Here is a 15,841-nt window from a genome sequence, read left to right as displayed (position 1 = left end):
TGGTGCCCCCCCCAGTCTGGCACCGGAGGCGGCTGCCTCAGTTCGCCTCATGGAAAGGCCAGCCCTGGCTCCATCCCACGTGGTCCTCCTCCATCATCCCACATCCTCCTGGTCCTAGCGTGTATTTCCCAAGAGTAAAAACAAGGAGACCAAGTGGAGTCCGGCATGATGTGGACACTAGGACTGAGGCTACTAGAATAACAAGCCACGGCAAGATGGTCGGGGCGTTTGCCCACCGCCGGCTGGGACTGAACCAGAACAAGTGCCCAGAAAGGAGAGAGGCCCTGCCAGCTGCCCTGTCTCGTGTGTAGGCAGAACATCCGATTGGCGGAATACTCGATCGCCACCCAACGGGCCCCGGCGGCGCTGGCATTCAGAGAGGCACGTGGTCAGGGAGCAGGGAGAGCGGCTGCGACATGCCAAGAGGTAGTGGGAGCGGAGGTTATCTTGATCTTTGTCACGTCCCCAAGAGGCACGAGGGCAGGGGTGGGCCAAGGGCCTCCATGAGCTGGATCTGGCCCGCCGAGCGGGTTGATCCGGCCCCCAGTGGACGGGGGAGCACGCAAAGTCTCCTCCCCCGCAAGGGGCACGCCGTGCCTACAGTGAACCACCAGCTGTTCAGAACAGCTGGTGGTCCACTCTAGGCGCTGCAGGGGTGAGGGGCAAGGACTTCACATGCTCCCCTGCCCCCAGGCTAATTAGGGTCTGTGGGCAGGGTTACCAGGTAGACCCCACCAAAAAACTGGACACACTTGATCATGGGGGGAGGAGGGGAGGGGAACCGGCTGGGAGGGGGGCGAGGCTGGCCGGGAGGGGGACGGGAAGCAGAGCTGGTGGGGGGAGATCCAGGGGCCGCAGGGCTAGCCGGGAGGAAGGGGGGGATGGGAAGCAGATCTGGGGGGGAGGACAGGAGGAGGGGGCCCAGAGGAAGGGGGGGGGGAAGCAGAGCTGGCAGCAGGGGGAGGGGTGCAGCCACTGGCCGCAGCTGGAGTCCAAGGAGCAGGGCCCTCAGCAGGCACTCCCTCAAGTTGCTAGTAGAACCCGGGTAGGGGGAATGGGGGGAGGGGTTGGGAGTCCCAGCCCCCGCCCAGCTTCTGCTCACAGCCAGAGGCTCCCAGCTGGGAAGCGGGGCCGCGATTGGCACTGGGAACTTCTGGTCGCATGCAGAAGCCGGGCGGGGGGAGTGGTTGGGAGTCCCAGCCCCTGCCCACCCTTCCCCCGGCTTTTGCACAGGACCACAGGGCTCCTAGCGCCAATCGTGACCCTCCCTCCGAGTCGCTTCCCTGCCCCCGCCAGGCTTCCATCCGGCACCCAGCCAGGAATTCAGAAAATACTGGACATTGCTCGTGTCCGGTATTTTCGGAATTTTTCCAGCGGACAGAGGGCGCAAATACCAGACTGTCCGGTAGATGACCAGACACCTGGCAACCCTATTGGGGTGAGGAAGCAGGGAAGTGTCCTGGCCCCGCCCCTTCTGCCAGAGGCCCCACCCCTTCTGCCTGAGGCCCCGCCCCTTCCAGGGTGGCTCGGGGCCACTTCAAAACTTTGTGAACTGGCCCCCTTCTAAAATGATATGCCCACCCTGCACTAGGCTAAGCTTGGCAGACAGACACTTTCTGCATATAGAGTCTGGTACATTTTTAGCACCCAATGCCTTTGGAATCTCCCACCCTCCCCGGAGGCCAAATTTAGGAGCATGGGGAGTTTAGCAACGTGCGGGGGGTGGGGGTGCACACTCTTCTCTGAGTACCCCCTGAGTATTCTCACTCCGCCCTGCAACACCGGCGTGCAAACTTGGCCCTGGTGATAGCATCCAGCAACACAGACAGCTCACAGAATCCGCCAGGGCAGAGCACCGGGATCACTCCCTTGGCACCCGGTTTACACCCCTGCAAGTGACAGGTGTGTTTGGTGCCGCAGGGCTGGGACAGGTGCCATAGTTGGAGGAGGGGTAAGGAGGCCGCGTTGGCAGCCGGGGTGAGAAAGCTGTTTGCAGAAGGAGCTGCCATTTCCGGGAGAACACAAACCAGTTTCATCACCAGCGTGAGGTCTTTGGTCCCTTTGGGAACAACGTGAGAGGTGCAGCTCTTAAAGGCATAGGAAGCGGCCATGCACCGGCCCACGGCTACCAAGCCAACCCAGCCACAGGAGGTGCAAGGGCAGCCAGAGCAGGGTGGAAAATGTGACGCTCAGATTGGAGATGGGCTGGGTGGCTGAGGGGGTGCCACGTGCCGGAGAAAAGCTCCTGAACCACCTCGAAATGAACCGGGGGCAAGGGAGGGCCGGCAGGCTGGGGGATGCCAGCCCATGGCCTTTACCCCACTAGACACAGGATAGGCAAGCCCCACTGGTGTGGTTGGAAAGTAACCCACTTGGGGCACGGTTAGCAGAAGGGCTGCCCCTTCAGGTCCTCGGACATGGAATCCCCCGTCATCGGGAGCATCCAGCTGCGGCGCTGACAGAGAAGCAGAAATGGAAAGAGTTTCCTGGCCTGTCGAGCCTGATCTCGCAGGGTCTCGGCGCTAGGCCTGTGCTTTGGCATCTGCCCTGGATCGAATCTACCCACAGGCCTCTCTCCACCACACGATGCTTCCCCTCCCAGCTCACTGCCCCTTGGTGGGACGTGGGGTCTTAACTTAGATGCCATAGATGGGCTACGGGTGTTCACGTAACCCAGCCACTGGCCCATGTTAAACGAGGCACGCGGGTTGGTACCCGGTAGAGCCGTCCCAGGACCAAGCACCCTTTAGACCATCCCGGACAACAGGTGTTTGTCTAACCTGCTCTTAAAAATCTCCAGTGACAGTAGGTTGTACCAGGAGGCCTTTTGGTTTGAACTAATTCCATCTCTTGCCTCCCCGTCAGACCTCCCTGCCCACTCGCTGTTCTAGGCTCTTGTTTCGTCTTATGGCCTGTCCCTCCCTCCTGCTGGAAGAGAAATTTGTAGACCCGGTGACTCAGTTTACCTGCCAGAGCTGATCTGCGGGGAGCATCGGGGGAGATGCCTTCCCTCTTCTTGGAGCGCCTCACGTCCACTTTGTGGGAAGAGCGGGGGGCTCACAACGGACCCCTCCCTCCTGGGAGGCAGAAGACTGAAGCCAAAGGAACCGGTTCCTGGACTGCCCTGTCTCCCAGGCCAGCGGCTGCACTCTCCAGGTCCCTTCTGTTTGGGGTCCAGCTGAACCCGGCCTTGTCTGTGTCTGGGCCGTGCATAGCACAACGGGCCCTGATCTCAGCAGGGCATCCGGGGGTCTGCAACACAACCAGCAACTGATGCTATGCTAAGCCTACGGCTAACAGGCTTACCAGCCTGTGCTTATGTGGCTTGCTCCTCTGTCCACGTCCAAGCAATTTGGAGAACGTGTTTCAAGGAGACACCGGGACTGGAAGGTCCCCACCAGGGCTGGAGAATTCTCCTCAAGTTCCTAGATGTTTTTTGCCCTTAGTGCGTCATGAAGGAAGGCATCGTATCGCTGGGGAAACTGAGGCACAGCATGGTTACGCGACGTGTCCACCGCTCTCCAACTGCAGGACCAAGCCGTGTCTCCTGATTCACACCCCTGTGCTGTGCTGCCTTCCATTGCATGGGCCTTAAAAGCTGGGATGCTGCTCCCTTTGGACCATTCATTCCCACCCTCTCCATCTCCCCCGCCTCCCGTAAGCCCTTCTCCCTCCACTTGAAACTAAGGCTATTTGTTTCCCTGCCAGTCCCTCGGGCTCCATCTCTTGCCATACCTGCCATATGGCTCCGTGTCTCTAGCGCCGAGTTGGCTCCCGGTGCTCTCTGGATCGCGCGCCGGCTGTGGTGACTCATGCAGAACCCACACACTGCGTCCTTTCAGGGGCCGTCCGCCCCGAACACTGCCCCAGTCTTCACGCTACAACACCCTGGGGAGAGACACACACACACGGTTCACACTAAGCCCTTTTTTCCCTCCGTTTCCTCCTGCTCAGCGATCCAGGGACTCCCCCCCTCCCCGGCCCTCGCCCACTTGGAACAGGATCCCCTGCACGAGGGCACACAGGCTCACAGAGTGCTGCTTTTATACCACCGAGTTCAAAGCCTCTCCTGGTGCATTCTGGGTCGGAGCAAGCCTCAGCCCAGCAGCCAATCAGCTTGCAGCCCCGCAGATCAAGGCCCTTTGAGCGGAGGCCAAACGTCTGTACAAATACACAGTTTACAAAATCGCAAGCTGCGCCTGGGACAATTCTTGGCTCAGGAAGGTGAAACCTGCCACGTTCTCTTTCCGCTCTTCTGCCTCCACCCGACGCTCTCTGGGCCTCCCTCCACAATGGGGCTCTCTGTCCAACTTCTGGAATCTGGGAGCTCAGAAGAGACGCTTCTATTCCCTCTCTCCTGGCTGGCAGATGGGTGAATGCCCCCGGAGTTACCCGGGGTTCTTTCAACCCAAACCTCTCGGTAACTTTTACTCTCTGCGAGGTGATGTCAGGAAATAATTCAGGGGAGACACGGTCGTCCGACCGATAGATGGATGGTACAAACAGGACAACACAAGAGTGCTTTCACTTAAAGCTAAACTTTACTTAGTCTCAAGCACTTACGCACGTCCACAATAGGCTAGTAAAACACCCACACCCTCGATAATTACCAACGTTGAGCGTGGCTCTCGAATGACACCGAGCAGGCTTCCGATGGCCAGTCTTCCGTCTGCCGAAGATGCATCCAGATGTGAAGAGTTCTCAAGGTGTCTCTCCATGTGTTCCAAAGATTGTCCCCCTAACTCAAACTTTCCTTCCCTATTTATCCATTAGCAGTACAATAACGTGTCACTCAAACACTTGTTAGGCAGGCACTTTTTAAAGGTTAGGCAAGAGGTTTTTTTTCTGATCATCACTTTCACCAGATGCGTTTTTTTCTTTTTCAGAGACTTCATGCTCGGGGGCCTGGTAGATGTGTGTCTTAGGGCATTTAGACAAACATCCTGTTTTTCTTAATGTATAGCTCGGCGATTTCACTAGAGATTTGGGCCTCAGGAAGAATGCGGGGTCAAGCTGCCCTCTCTGTGGCACCCAAACTCCCTCTTCTTCCCCCTCCCTGACTGTGGTCTAGGTCTAATTTGGGCCTGTTAGCTTGGTTGCTAAAGTTTAAGCAGCAAGCAATAGCGGTTCAGGCACATTACTAGATTTGCCGAAATCTCCCCGTACACGGGGACACACTGCCCCTTCCCTCAAGGTGGAAAGAGAGCCCCAGTCCAAAGGGGAGCTGCAAAAGGAGTTCATGGAACTAGTCATGAGAGGCCGCGTCCACAAATGGGTGTGTAACAGGTTCAGGACTCACCAGCCTCCTGCTGCTCTCCTTGGTGTTGTGGGAGGACACACTCCTTGCCCTTCCAGGGAGAGTGGTCATGTCCCTGAGCTTCTTGGGACCACAACCAACTGTGGTTACATACTCGTACCCCTCTACCCGGGGTAGTGCGGCCTAGCAGCCAGAGTCTATAGTCAACGCCCCTCTCGCCAGGGCAGATGGTTCTTGCCGCTTTGCTACCAGTTTCGACACTGACGAGGGCAGTACTAGCAATGCTCCATCTCCCGGCTGGAAGGCCCAAGTCTTTGCCCTGAGGTTGTACTGGGCAGTTTGGGCGTTCTCCGCTTGCTCCAGATTTGTCTGGGCCGGACAGCTTAATTCACATAGCTGTTCCCTAAATGCAGCCCATTGAGTGTGGGTCTCTTGTTCCTCCCAGGTCTACCACACGAGGTCCAGAATCCCCCAAGGTTGCCGTCCATAGAGGAGTTTGAAGGGTGAGAAACCCGTGGAAGCATGGGGGACTTCCCCCACCGCAAACATCAGAGCAGGCAGCATCTTATTCCAGTGCCGGGGGTCATCTTCCACGAACTTACGTAGCATGAACATGAGCGTCTTGTTGACGCGCTCCACCAACCCATCCGTTTGAGGGCGGTAGGCCGAGGTTCTGAGAGTGTGGATGGTCAATAAATGGCACACCTCTGCCATGAGTTTTGAGGTCACATTTGTCCCTGGGTTCATAAGTATTTCTCTAGGCAGTCCCACCCTTGGGAATATTTTCAGGATCTCCCCAGCAATGGTATGGGCCATGGCCGTTCGCAGGGGGACTGCCTTGGGATATCATGTGGCACAGTCCTCCACTACTAAGATATACTGATGTCCTGTACTGCTCCTTTCTAGTGGGCCTACCAGGTCCAGCCCCATCCGCTGAAACGGGGTCCCCACGACTGATAAGGGTACTAGCAAGATTCAGGGAACACCCCTGGTGCTGGACCTTTGGCACTCTAGGCATGATGCACAGTAGTTGCGATCTTCTTGGCCAGAAGGATCGCCGTGCTACCCTCTGTAGCGTCTCCTCTCTTCCCCGGTGCCCCGCCCCGGGTACCGCGTGGGCCAAATATAGCAATCCCTGTTGGAACCGTCGCGGGACCAGCAGCTGGCAAATGTTGACTTGAGTTTGGGGATCTGGAGCCAGTCGGGAAAGAAGATCCTGATGTATCTCGAACTGGGGTCCTTGTGGCTGACGCAGCTGCTGATTCCCTTGGGGGAAAGGGCACGTTGCTTGTTCCGAGGCTCAGCTAAGGGTTGGATCATTCCTCTGCTCTTTGAAGAAATCCAGAGACTCTGTGGGAAGAGAGGTTTGACACAACAGAGGGTGCAGGATTCACAGGGGCTGAGCACAGGGCAGAGGGAGGGGCGGAGAGGCTGGAGGTGCAGGATGGATGCTAGAATGAAGAGCAGGCATGTGAGAAGAGCCAGGGGTGAGTGGCAAATGGACAAGATTGTTTAAAAAATAAAAATAAAGAAGGAACATCATATACCCCCCGGCCCAAGGGTCAGATCCCATGCCACACGCCAGCCACATGGCCCCTGGGGGTCGGAGCTCATGACACGTGCCAGCCACACAGCCCTCAGGGGTCAGATCCCAAGCCACGTGGGTCCTGGGGGTTAGCTCCCATGCCACACAGACCCTGGGGATGGGTCCCACACCACATCCCTGTCACAGAGCCTCCAGGACATGCCCTACACCCAGACCCAGGTACAGGGGGAGGCAAAGGGGGCAGTTACCCTGGGCCTTTGACTCCTGGGCACGTGTCTCTGAGGCCTGGGGAGGGGATGCCACATGCCCACGGAGATAACTTATTGGTACAAGGGCTGATGGAAAACAGGGTTAGTTACTTGTAACTGGAACAAAAAACTTTAAAGTGCTACATAGTCCTGGTTTTTGTTCCAGCTACACCAGACTAACACGGCTACATTACTTGTAACTGTTGTTCTTTGAGATGTGTTGCTCATGTCCATTCGAATGAGGTGCGCACACGCCGCGTGCACAGTTTCCTGGTGCATTTTTTCCCCAGCAGTACTCGTCGGGCCGGCAGGTCGCCCCCTGGAGCGGCGCCGCTATAGCGGAGCATAAGTACCCCTGCCGGCCCTCCCCCTCCTCAGTGCCTTCTTGCTGGAGACTCCGACGCAGGGGAGGTAGGGGGGGAGTCGAATGGACCTGAGCACCACATCGCGAAGAACAGCAGTTACAGGTAAGTAACCCTGTTTTCTTCTTCGCGTGGTTGCTCACGTCCATTCGAATGAGGTGACTTCCAAGCTTTCCCACTGGCAGTGAGATCAGAGCCACTTCTCGTGAAAGAGACACACACACACAGAACCGTAACCAGAACTAGAATTTTAATAAACACAACCGAAACATAGCAACACCTGAAGTCAACAGCATGGACAACACACGACACATGATCACAACAAGCCGACCTGCAGTCTAGTGTGTGCTAACGTTCTTTTTTGTTTTTGTTTTGTTTTTTACAGAACAGAACCCAGGATAGAGGCGCCCAGTGCGGCGTCCTCCCGGGCCCGCAGGATGAGCGTAAGGACAGAGGACCATGTGGCCGCTCTACAAATCTCAAGTATCGGGACTTGCACCCCAAAGGCCACTGAGGACGCATGTGCTCTAGGGGAGTGCGCCGACACTCGCGGCGGTTCCCTTGGCACCAAGGCATAACACTCTCTAATACAGGAAGATATCCACACTGACAGCCCGTGCTGACATCGGAAGCCCTTTCATTTGCGCAGCATATGCAATACACAGCTGTGACGACTTTCGAAACGGTTTCGTCCTATCTATATAGAACGCTAAGGCTCGCTTCACGTCTAGGGAACGTAACGCCTGCTCCTTAGGGGAGCGGTGCGGTTTGGGAAAGAACACTGGAAGGTACATGTCCTGGGACACGTGGAAGGCCGACACCACCTTCAGGAGAAACGCCGGGTGGAGGCGCAATCTCACCCTATCAGGCAAAAAAACTAAGTAAGTCGGCTCCACAGTCAGGGCACGCAGCTCCGATACCCTCTAGCAACGCCACCTTAAAAACCAGATACTAAAGGGGGCAGGATCCCAAAGGCTCAAAGGGAGACCCCATGAGCTTCGTCAGCACTAAATTAAGGTCCCCGTGTGTAACAGGGGCCCTGACATGGGGAAACAACTTTTCCAAACCCTTAAGGAACCTCTTAACCAGGGGGTCTGTGAATAACGAGCCGTCCCCAAACCCTTCATGGAAGGCTGTCAAAGCCGCCAAATGTACCCGAATCGAGGGGGTGGACAGCCCCACCCGGCACAAACCAAACGAATAGTCCAGGACCATCGGAACAGGGGCCTGTGAGGGGCATACCCCCCTCTCCGCAGCCCAAACCTAGAAGCATTTCCACTTAGCCACGTAGGACAGCCTGGTAGTTAGTTTCCTACTGGCCAGGAGAACCGCCAGCACGCCCTCTCGGGGGCTTTCAGCCATGGACAAGCCAAGCTGTCAGATGGAGGGACTGGACATCCGGGTGGTACAGGACGCCCCCTTCCCTGGCCTGCGTGATCAGGTCCTGGGTCGGCGGCAGGCAAAGCTGCCTGGCCCTCACCATTTCCTGCAGAATGGGATCCCAGAACTTCCTGGGCCAGTCTGGGGCCACCGGAATTACTCACGACCTGAACAGCCTGATCCTGGGGAGCACCTTGGGGACCAGGGGAAACGGAGGGAACGCATACAGCGTCCCCCCAGGCCATGGCGAGGTCAGGGCGTCTCCCTTTGAGCCATACCCAAGCCCAGGAGGGAGAAGTACTGAGGGCATTTCCTGTTCCCCTCGATGACGAACAGATCCACCTGGGGCAGCCCCACTGACGGAAGAGATGGGCCACCACCTCGTCCTTCAGGGACCACTCATGGACTCCTAAGTACCTGCTCAGTGAGTCTGCCAGCATATCTGAGCACCCCGGCAAATAAGCCGTTTGCAAGCGGATGTTGTGTGCTGGACTGGCCCGAGGCATTTTGGCACCCCGGGCTCAGGCGTACGGCGCATGCGCAGGCCCGCGCCCCAGGGCGCATACGCTGCCCAGCCCGGCCGCCGCACCTGGCCGTGCAGGGCCCCGCGGCCATGGGACAAGGGGCACTGCTGGCCGGCGCCGTGGGGATGGTGGGCAGGCCGGCGCTGCGGGAGCCGGGCACGTGGCGCCTGATGGCAGCTATAAAGGGCACCACACGCCCCTTACAGCTGCCATCAGGCGCCCCCCTCGGTCAGTGCCCCAGGCAGCTGCCTGGCTCGCCCACTCCTTAGTCCGGCCCTGGTTGTGTGCTGTGCAAAACTCCCAAAGGAGAGTGGCCTCCCTGCATAACTGGGACGAGCAGGCACCTTCCTGCTTGTTTATATAGAGCACCGCAGCCGTGTTGTCCATCAGCACCGAGACTAGGTTCCCCGAGAGCAGGGTCAGGAAAAACTTGCAGGCTCTCCTGACCGCCCTCAGCTCCCGCACATTTATATGAAGCGGTCTCTCCTAGGGGGTCCCACAGCCCCTGCGTTCGGTGCGAGAGCAGGTGCGCTCCCCAACCGTCGTTGGAGGCGTCGGTAACTAACTGGGCTGACGGCAGCTCCATGCGAAAAGGAACTCCTGCGCAAACCTCGCTTTCCAACCTTCACCAGTGCAGTGAGGCCACAGCGTCCCGAGGTACGGTCAGGATCTGGTCCCACCCTGCCCTGGCCTGGCTGAATGACCTTGCCAGCCATGCCTGAAGTGGTCTGAGTTTCAGCCTGGTGTGCTGGACAACGTAGGTGCAGGCTGCCATGTGACCGAGAAGCCTCACACATGTCCGGGGAGTTGTCAGCAGGGAGTGCCGCAGGTTGGCTACCAATCCCCTGATTGCCTGGAATCTGGATGCCAGGAGATACACACGTCCCCCCGTGGCATCTAGGGTGGCCCCCACAAATTCTAAGACCTGGGTCAGTGTCAGTTTTGACTTTTCCTCGTTGACAATGGGATCGAGTCCATCAAAGAGGGCTCCTGCGAGACCTATGTGGGCGATCACCTGTTCCCTGGACCTGCGCCGATGAGCCAGTCATCCAGGTAGGGCAGTAGTCCCCAACCTTTTGGGGCTGCTGGGCACCCAGGGGTGGGGACACTCACGCACCGGGCATCCGGGGGCGGAGCCACACACATTTCTGGGGGGCGGGGCCCCCCCATACGCCACGTGTCCGGGGCTGGCGCTGCTCCTGTGCCGCATGCCCAGGAGTGGGGACACCCATACGCCGTGTGCCCAGGAGCTGGCAGTACCCATGTGCCGCATGCCCGGGAGCGGGGCCAGCCCTGATTACTCGGCAGGCACACAGAAATGGCCCAGCAGGCGCCATGGCACCCACAGGCACCGAGTTGGGGACCACTGAGGTAGGGGAACACCTGAACTCCCAGCCTCCTGAGGTAAGCAGCCACCACCGCCGTGCACTTTGTAAATACCCTTGGCGCTGTCGAGTGTCCAAAGGGGAGCACAGCAAACTGGAAATGGTGATGGGAGACCACAAACCGGAGGACCCTCCGGTGGTCTGGCTGAATAGCCACATGAAAGTACGCATCCTTTAAATCGAGGGCTACATACCAATCTCCCTCCTCCAACACCGGAATGAAGGAGGCTAGCGTCACCATCCTGAACCTGTCCTTCTTTGTGTGTTTGTTCAGGTCCCTGAGATCCTGGATAGGCTGAAGCCCCCCTTTCGGCTTGGGGATGATAAAGTACAGGGAGTAAAACCCCCTGCCCTCCAGATGGGAGGGGACCCTTTCCACCGCTCCTTTCTCCAAGAGCGTGGCCACCTTCTGCATGAGCAGGGCCCTGTGAGATGGGTCCCTGGAGAGGGACAGGGAGGAGGAGAGGGAGGGGTGGGACCCCAAAAAAGGGATAGAATACCCCTTGGAAATGACATCCAGGACCCATTTGTCTGAAGTGATGGCCGACCAAGCCCGGACAAAATGGGACAACCGGTTCCCGAAGGGAGGGGAGATTTTGAGGGGCAGTAGGCAGTCCCCGGGCTGCCTAGAGCGGGCATTCGAGCCCTGTGCACTCGGAAAACCTCCCCCAGGGCCCTGAGGCCTCCGCCTCCAATAGTCAAAACACTGGGCCTGGGGTAGAGGCCTGGCCACAGGCCTACTTGGCAGCTACCTACGCTGTGGCACAGGCGTATGGATGCCCAAGGACCTGTGCGCGGACCTGGTGTCCTTGAGGCTATGAATCATAGCCTGGAGTCAGTGTTCTCCACAAAGAGGGACTTCCCATCAAACAGTAAGTTCTGTATAGTGGTCTGCAGGCCCATCGGGATCCCCGAGACCTGCAGCCAGGCACTGCGCCGCATTACCACCCCCGAGGCCACGGTCCTAGCGGCCGAGTCCACAGCGTCAAGGGATGCCTGCAGGGCCGTGCAGCTATGGTTTTACCCTCTGTCGCGAGAGCCAAAAACTCCTGCCTGTCCTCCAGGGGCAGTCGGTCACGAAACCTGTCCAATGCTTGCCAGGTGTTACATGCGTACCGACTGAGTATTGCCTGTTGATTGGCAGTGTGGAGCTGTACCCCCCCGGTGGCATACACCTTGAGCCCCATCAGGTCTAAGCGCTTGGGGTCCTTTGCTTTGGGAGGGGGGCAGGGCTGTGGCTGCCCCATCTTCTGTGCAGCCGCTTGCACCACAATCGAACCCAGCGCTGGGTGCAAGTACAGGTGCTCATGCCCTGTCTGGGGAATGTAATATCTCCTCTCCACCCCCTTGAGGGTAGGGGAGATGGACGCCGGCGTTTGCTACAACGTGTTCGTAATTTCGACTATGGTCTTATTCAGTGGCAGAGCCAGCTTAGCTGGGGCATTCTCATTGAGGATGTTCACCATGGGTTTGGACTCCTCAGTGACCGGCTCCACATGCACCCCCAAATTGTCCGCCATGCGGCGGAGCAGGTCCTGGTGCGACCTGGCATCCATAGCTGGCATGGAAGGAGCCGGGTCTGCCAGAGCCTCATCGGGCGACGCTGACGACCCTCACCCCACAACCTGTAGGTCCGATACATCTAGTGCCGGAGGCAGCTGCTGCAACTCTGACGGCTGTTGCAGAGGACCAGCCGGGGCCACCTCCAGGACGCCATGCTCCTGCAGATCACCCTCCGTGGGCAACGGTGGGGGCCGAGACAAGGAGGCTGACGGGGGACAGTGTCTGCGAGACCCGCTGGTCGGGCGAGATGGAGGAAGTGGACCCTGCCACTGGTGGTAGGCCCATGGTGTCCAGAAGGGCCAGGGCTGCTGGACCTGTGGTGGCCATGTCTGTTCAAAACCTGGGGGTACCGCTCGGTGCCGGGAGCTAGAGCAGTTCCGTGACGATTGGCGGGACAAGCCCAGAGAATGGAGCGACTCCGCTTCAGATTCGGACGATAGCGCTGAAGCTCACCATGGCAGTGCTGCAGTGGGCTGGCCCTGCAGCCGGCCAGGCCTAAAACGTGTCATGGACTCAGGCTTGCCTGAGTGCACATGGGGCAACATGCGTGCCACCTGTCCAGGGGTCACCTGGCACGGTGGCACCGACCCTGAGGCTCAAACCAGCGCCAGTGGTGCCGGGAGCGGTGTCTGACGCTGCTGTGCCGCTGGAGCTGGGAGCGTTGAAACCAGGGACTGGGACAGCGCAGACGCCGACAGCGGTGGCACCGAGGGCTTGAGCAGTGCCTGCGTGGAGGCCGGTACCAGTGCCGGGGCCGGAGTCGAAGTTAAAGCTGGTGTCAAGGCCGGTGCTGGCGCCGGATGCAGGGCCAACAACAGTGCACCCTGCGCCGACTCAAACAGGCTACGTGCGTCCCGTGCCGGCAACAACGGTAGGTCCCCAAACGGTGCCGGCCATGTGCCTGGAGGCCTGGGCGACCTTGCTGCCCCCGATGCCGAAGACGAGGACCCTTTGGAGGAAATGGGAGACGGAGGCAAAGTTGTCAGCTCAATCAGCTCTTGAGCTGCCTCAAACGTCTCCGGCGTGGAGGGGCGGTGCGCTGGGACCGGAACCAGGCTTCTGGCCCTATGCGAAGACATCTTCTCATGTCAGTGCCCATCGCCGTGCGCCTTTTTGCCTGGCGACCTCCCTCTAGAGACCTTGGACTTCTTCGGTGCTGGGGACTGGGAACGGTGCCGCGGTGCCGACCTCCTCGGTGCCGCGGGGCGGGGCAGACTGGGAAGTTTCCCGCACCGACGCTGGTGTGCTACGCACCGAAAGTTCCCCTAAAGGCACCAACTGAAGCGCTGATTCCATCAGGAGCAGTTTCAAGTGGGAATCCTGCTCCTGTTTGGTACGAGGCTTGAACCCCCAACAGATCTTGCAGGAAGCAGTGAGATGAGACTTCCCAAGGCACTTGAGACATTCGCAGTGGAGGGGCCTCCTCTTGGCATAGGCTAGGCACAAGCCACGCAAGGTTTGAAGCCCTGCGGGCCCGGCATCCCCATCCCCCACAGGTGGTAGGGAAAACAACAGTCCTATCAACTATCCTATCTAAACAACTACTTAACGCTACTTGAACCAACAGCCAACGGGCAACAAGAGAAAGCTGGGAATTTGCACAAGGCAACAAGCTCCAACGAAGTCGTGGGCGGTAAGAAGGAACTGAGGAGGGGGAGGGCCGGCAGGGGTACTTATGCTCCGCTATAGCGGTGCCACTCCAGGGGGCGACCTGCCAGATACCGCTGGGGAAAACATGCTCCAGGAAACCATGCACGCGGCGTGCACTCACCTCATTCGAATGGACATGAACAACCACTCAAAGAAGAACTGACCACGGGCCATGCGCAGCGTTACCTACTGCTCGCAAACAGGGAGGAACTAGTAGGGGAGGTAGAGATGGGTGACACCATGGGAAGCAGTGATCATGAGATGGTAGATTTCAGGATCCTGACCAAAGGAAACAAGAAGGGAAGCAAAATAGACTTTGACTCCCTCAGAGAACTGATGGGCAGGATTCCCTGGGATGTTAACATGAAGGGGGAAGGAGTCCAGGAGAGCTGGCAGTATTTTAAAGAAGCCTTATTAAAAGCACAGGAGGAAACCATCTCGATGCGCAGCAAGAAAAGCAAGTATGGTAGGCGACCAGATTGGCTTACCAGGGACATTCTTGGTGAGCTTAAACACAAAAAGGAAGTTTACAAGAAGTGAAAACTTGGACAGAGGACTAGGGAGGAGTATAAATATATTGCTCGAGAATGCAGGGGAGTAATCAGGAAGGCGAAAGTGCAATTGGAATTGCATCTAGCAAGGGATGTGAAGGGTAACAAGAAAGGTTTCTACAGGCATGTTAGCAATAAGAGGGTGATCAGAGAAGTTGTGGGGCCCTTACTGCATGAGGGAGGTAACCTAGTGACAGATGATATGGGAAAAGCTGACGTACTCAATGCTTTCTTTGCTTCTGTTTTCATGGACAAGGTCAGCTCCCAGACAAATGCACTAGGCAACGCAGTATGGGAAGGAGGTGGACAGCCCTTGGTGGGGAAAGAACAACTTAGGAACTACAGGTAGTCCCCGAGTTACGCGGATCTGCAGACCAGGGGCACGGGGAGCAAAGCAGAGCAAAGCCGCGGAGCCCGAGGGCAGCAGGACAGCCACAGCGCATCTGGGCTGTCCCGCTGCCCCCGTGCTCCGCGGCTTTGCTCCGGACGCCTGTGGTACAGCAGCTGGGGCGCTGCCGGTTGGTCCCGTAGCGCCGCTCTGGGCGCTAATAGACCAACCCGGCAGCACCCCAGCTGCTCTGCCCCAGGCGTCCTAATTCAGCCACTGCTGGTCAGTTTCAGCAGCGGCTGAATCAGGACGCCTGGGGCAGAGCAGCTTGGGTGCTGCTGGGTTGGTCCAGCGGCAGCGCTACTGGACCAACCCAGGCGCACCCCAGCTGCTCTGCCCCAGGCGTCCCCAAGTCAGCTGCTGCTGAAACTGACCGGCGCTGACTACAAGAAGCCCCTGCCCCGGGCTTCCTGGAATCAGCCGCTGATCAGTTTCAGCAGCAGCTGACTTGGGGATGCCTGGGGTTCTTAAGTTGAATCTGTATGTAAGTCAGAACTGGCGTCCAGATTCAGCCACTGTTGAAACTGATCGGTTTCAGCAGCGGCTAAATCTGGACGCCAGTTCCGACTTACATACAGATTCAACTTAAGAACAAATCTACAGTCCCTATCTTGTACGTAACCCGGGGACTGCCTGTATTGAGAAAAGCTAAACGTACACAAAGCCATGGACCCAGATTTAATGCATCCGAGGGTACTGAGGGAGTTGGCAAATGTCATTGTGGAGTCTTTGGCCACTATATTTGAAAACTCGTGGAGATCGGGAGAGATCCCGGATGATTGGAAGAAGGCAAATGTAGTGCCCATCTTTAGAAAAGGGAAGGAGGACAATATAGGGAACTATGGACCAGTCAGTCTTACCTCAGTCCCCAGAAAAATCATGGAGGGGATCCTCAAGGAATCCATTTTGAAGCACTTGGAAGAGGGGAAAGTGATCAGGAATAGTCAACATGGATTCACGAAGGGCAAGTCATGCCTGACCAATCTG

At 57.9% G+C, this 15,841-nt stretch overlaps 1 long non-coding RNA gene across 1 annotated transcript in view; it reads right to left on the bottom strand.

Annotated features, from left to right (window-relative positions):
- Positions 1-756: 756 nt before the first annotated feature.
- The window catches only part of LOC149523841 (uncharacterized), a 32,427-nt gene continuing 17,342 nt past the window's right edge, over positions 757-15,841 (bottom strand). Inside the window, exons 2-3 of the long non-coding RNA XR_016350335.1 lie at positions 3,736-3,888; positions 757-3,252 (exon numbers count right to left, since the gene is read on the bottom strand). This is a non-coding gene — a long non-coding RNA (uncharacterized LOC149523841). The remainder of the gene's footprint in view (positions 3,253-3,735; positions 3,889-15,841) is intronic.

The sequence above is a fragment of the Pelodiscus sinensis genome, chromosome 10 (genome assembly GCF_052426305.1).
Source record: "Pelodiscus sinensis isolate ZL-2025 chromosome 10, ASM5242630v1, whole genome shotgun sequence".
NCBI lineage: Eukaryota > Metazoa > Chordata > Testudines > Trionychidae > Pelodiscus > Pelodiscus sinensis.
This window is presented reverse-complemented; position numbering and strand designations above follow the sequence as displayed.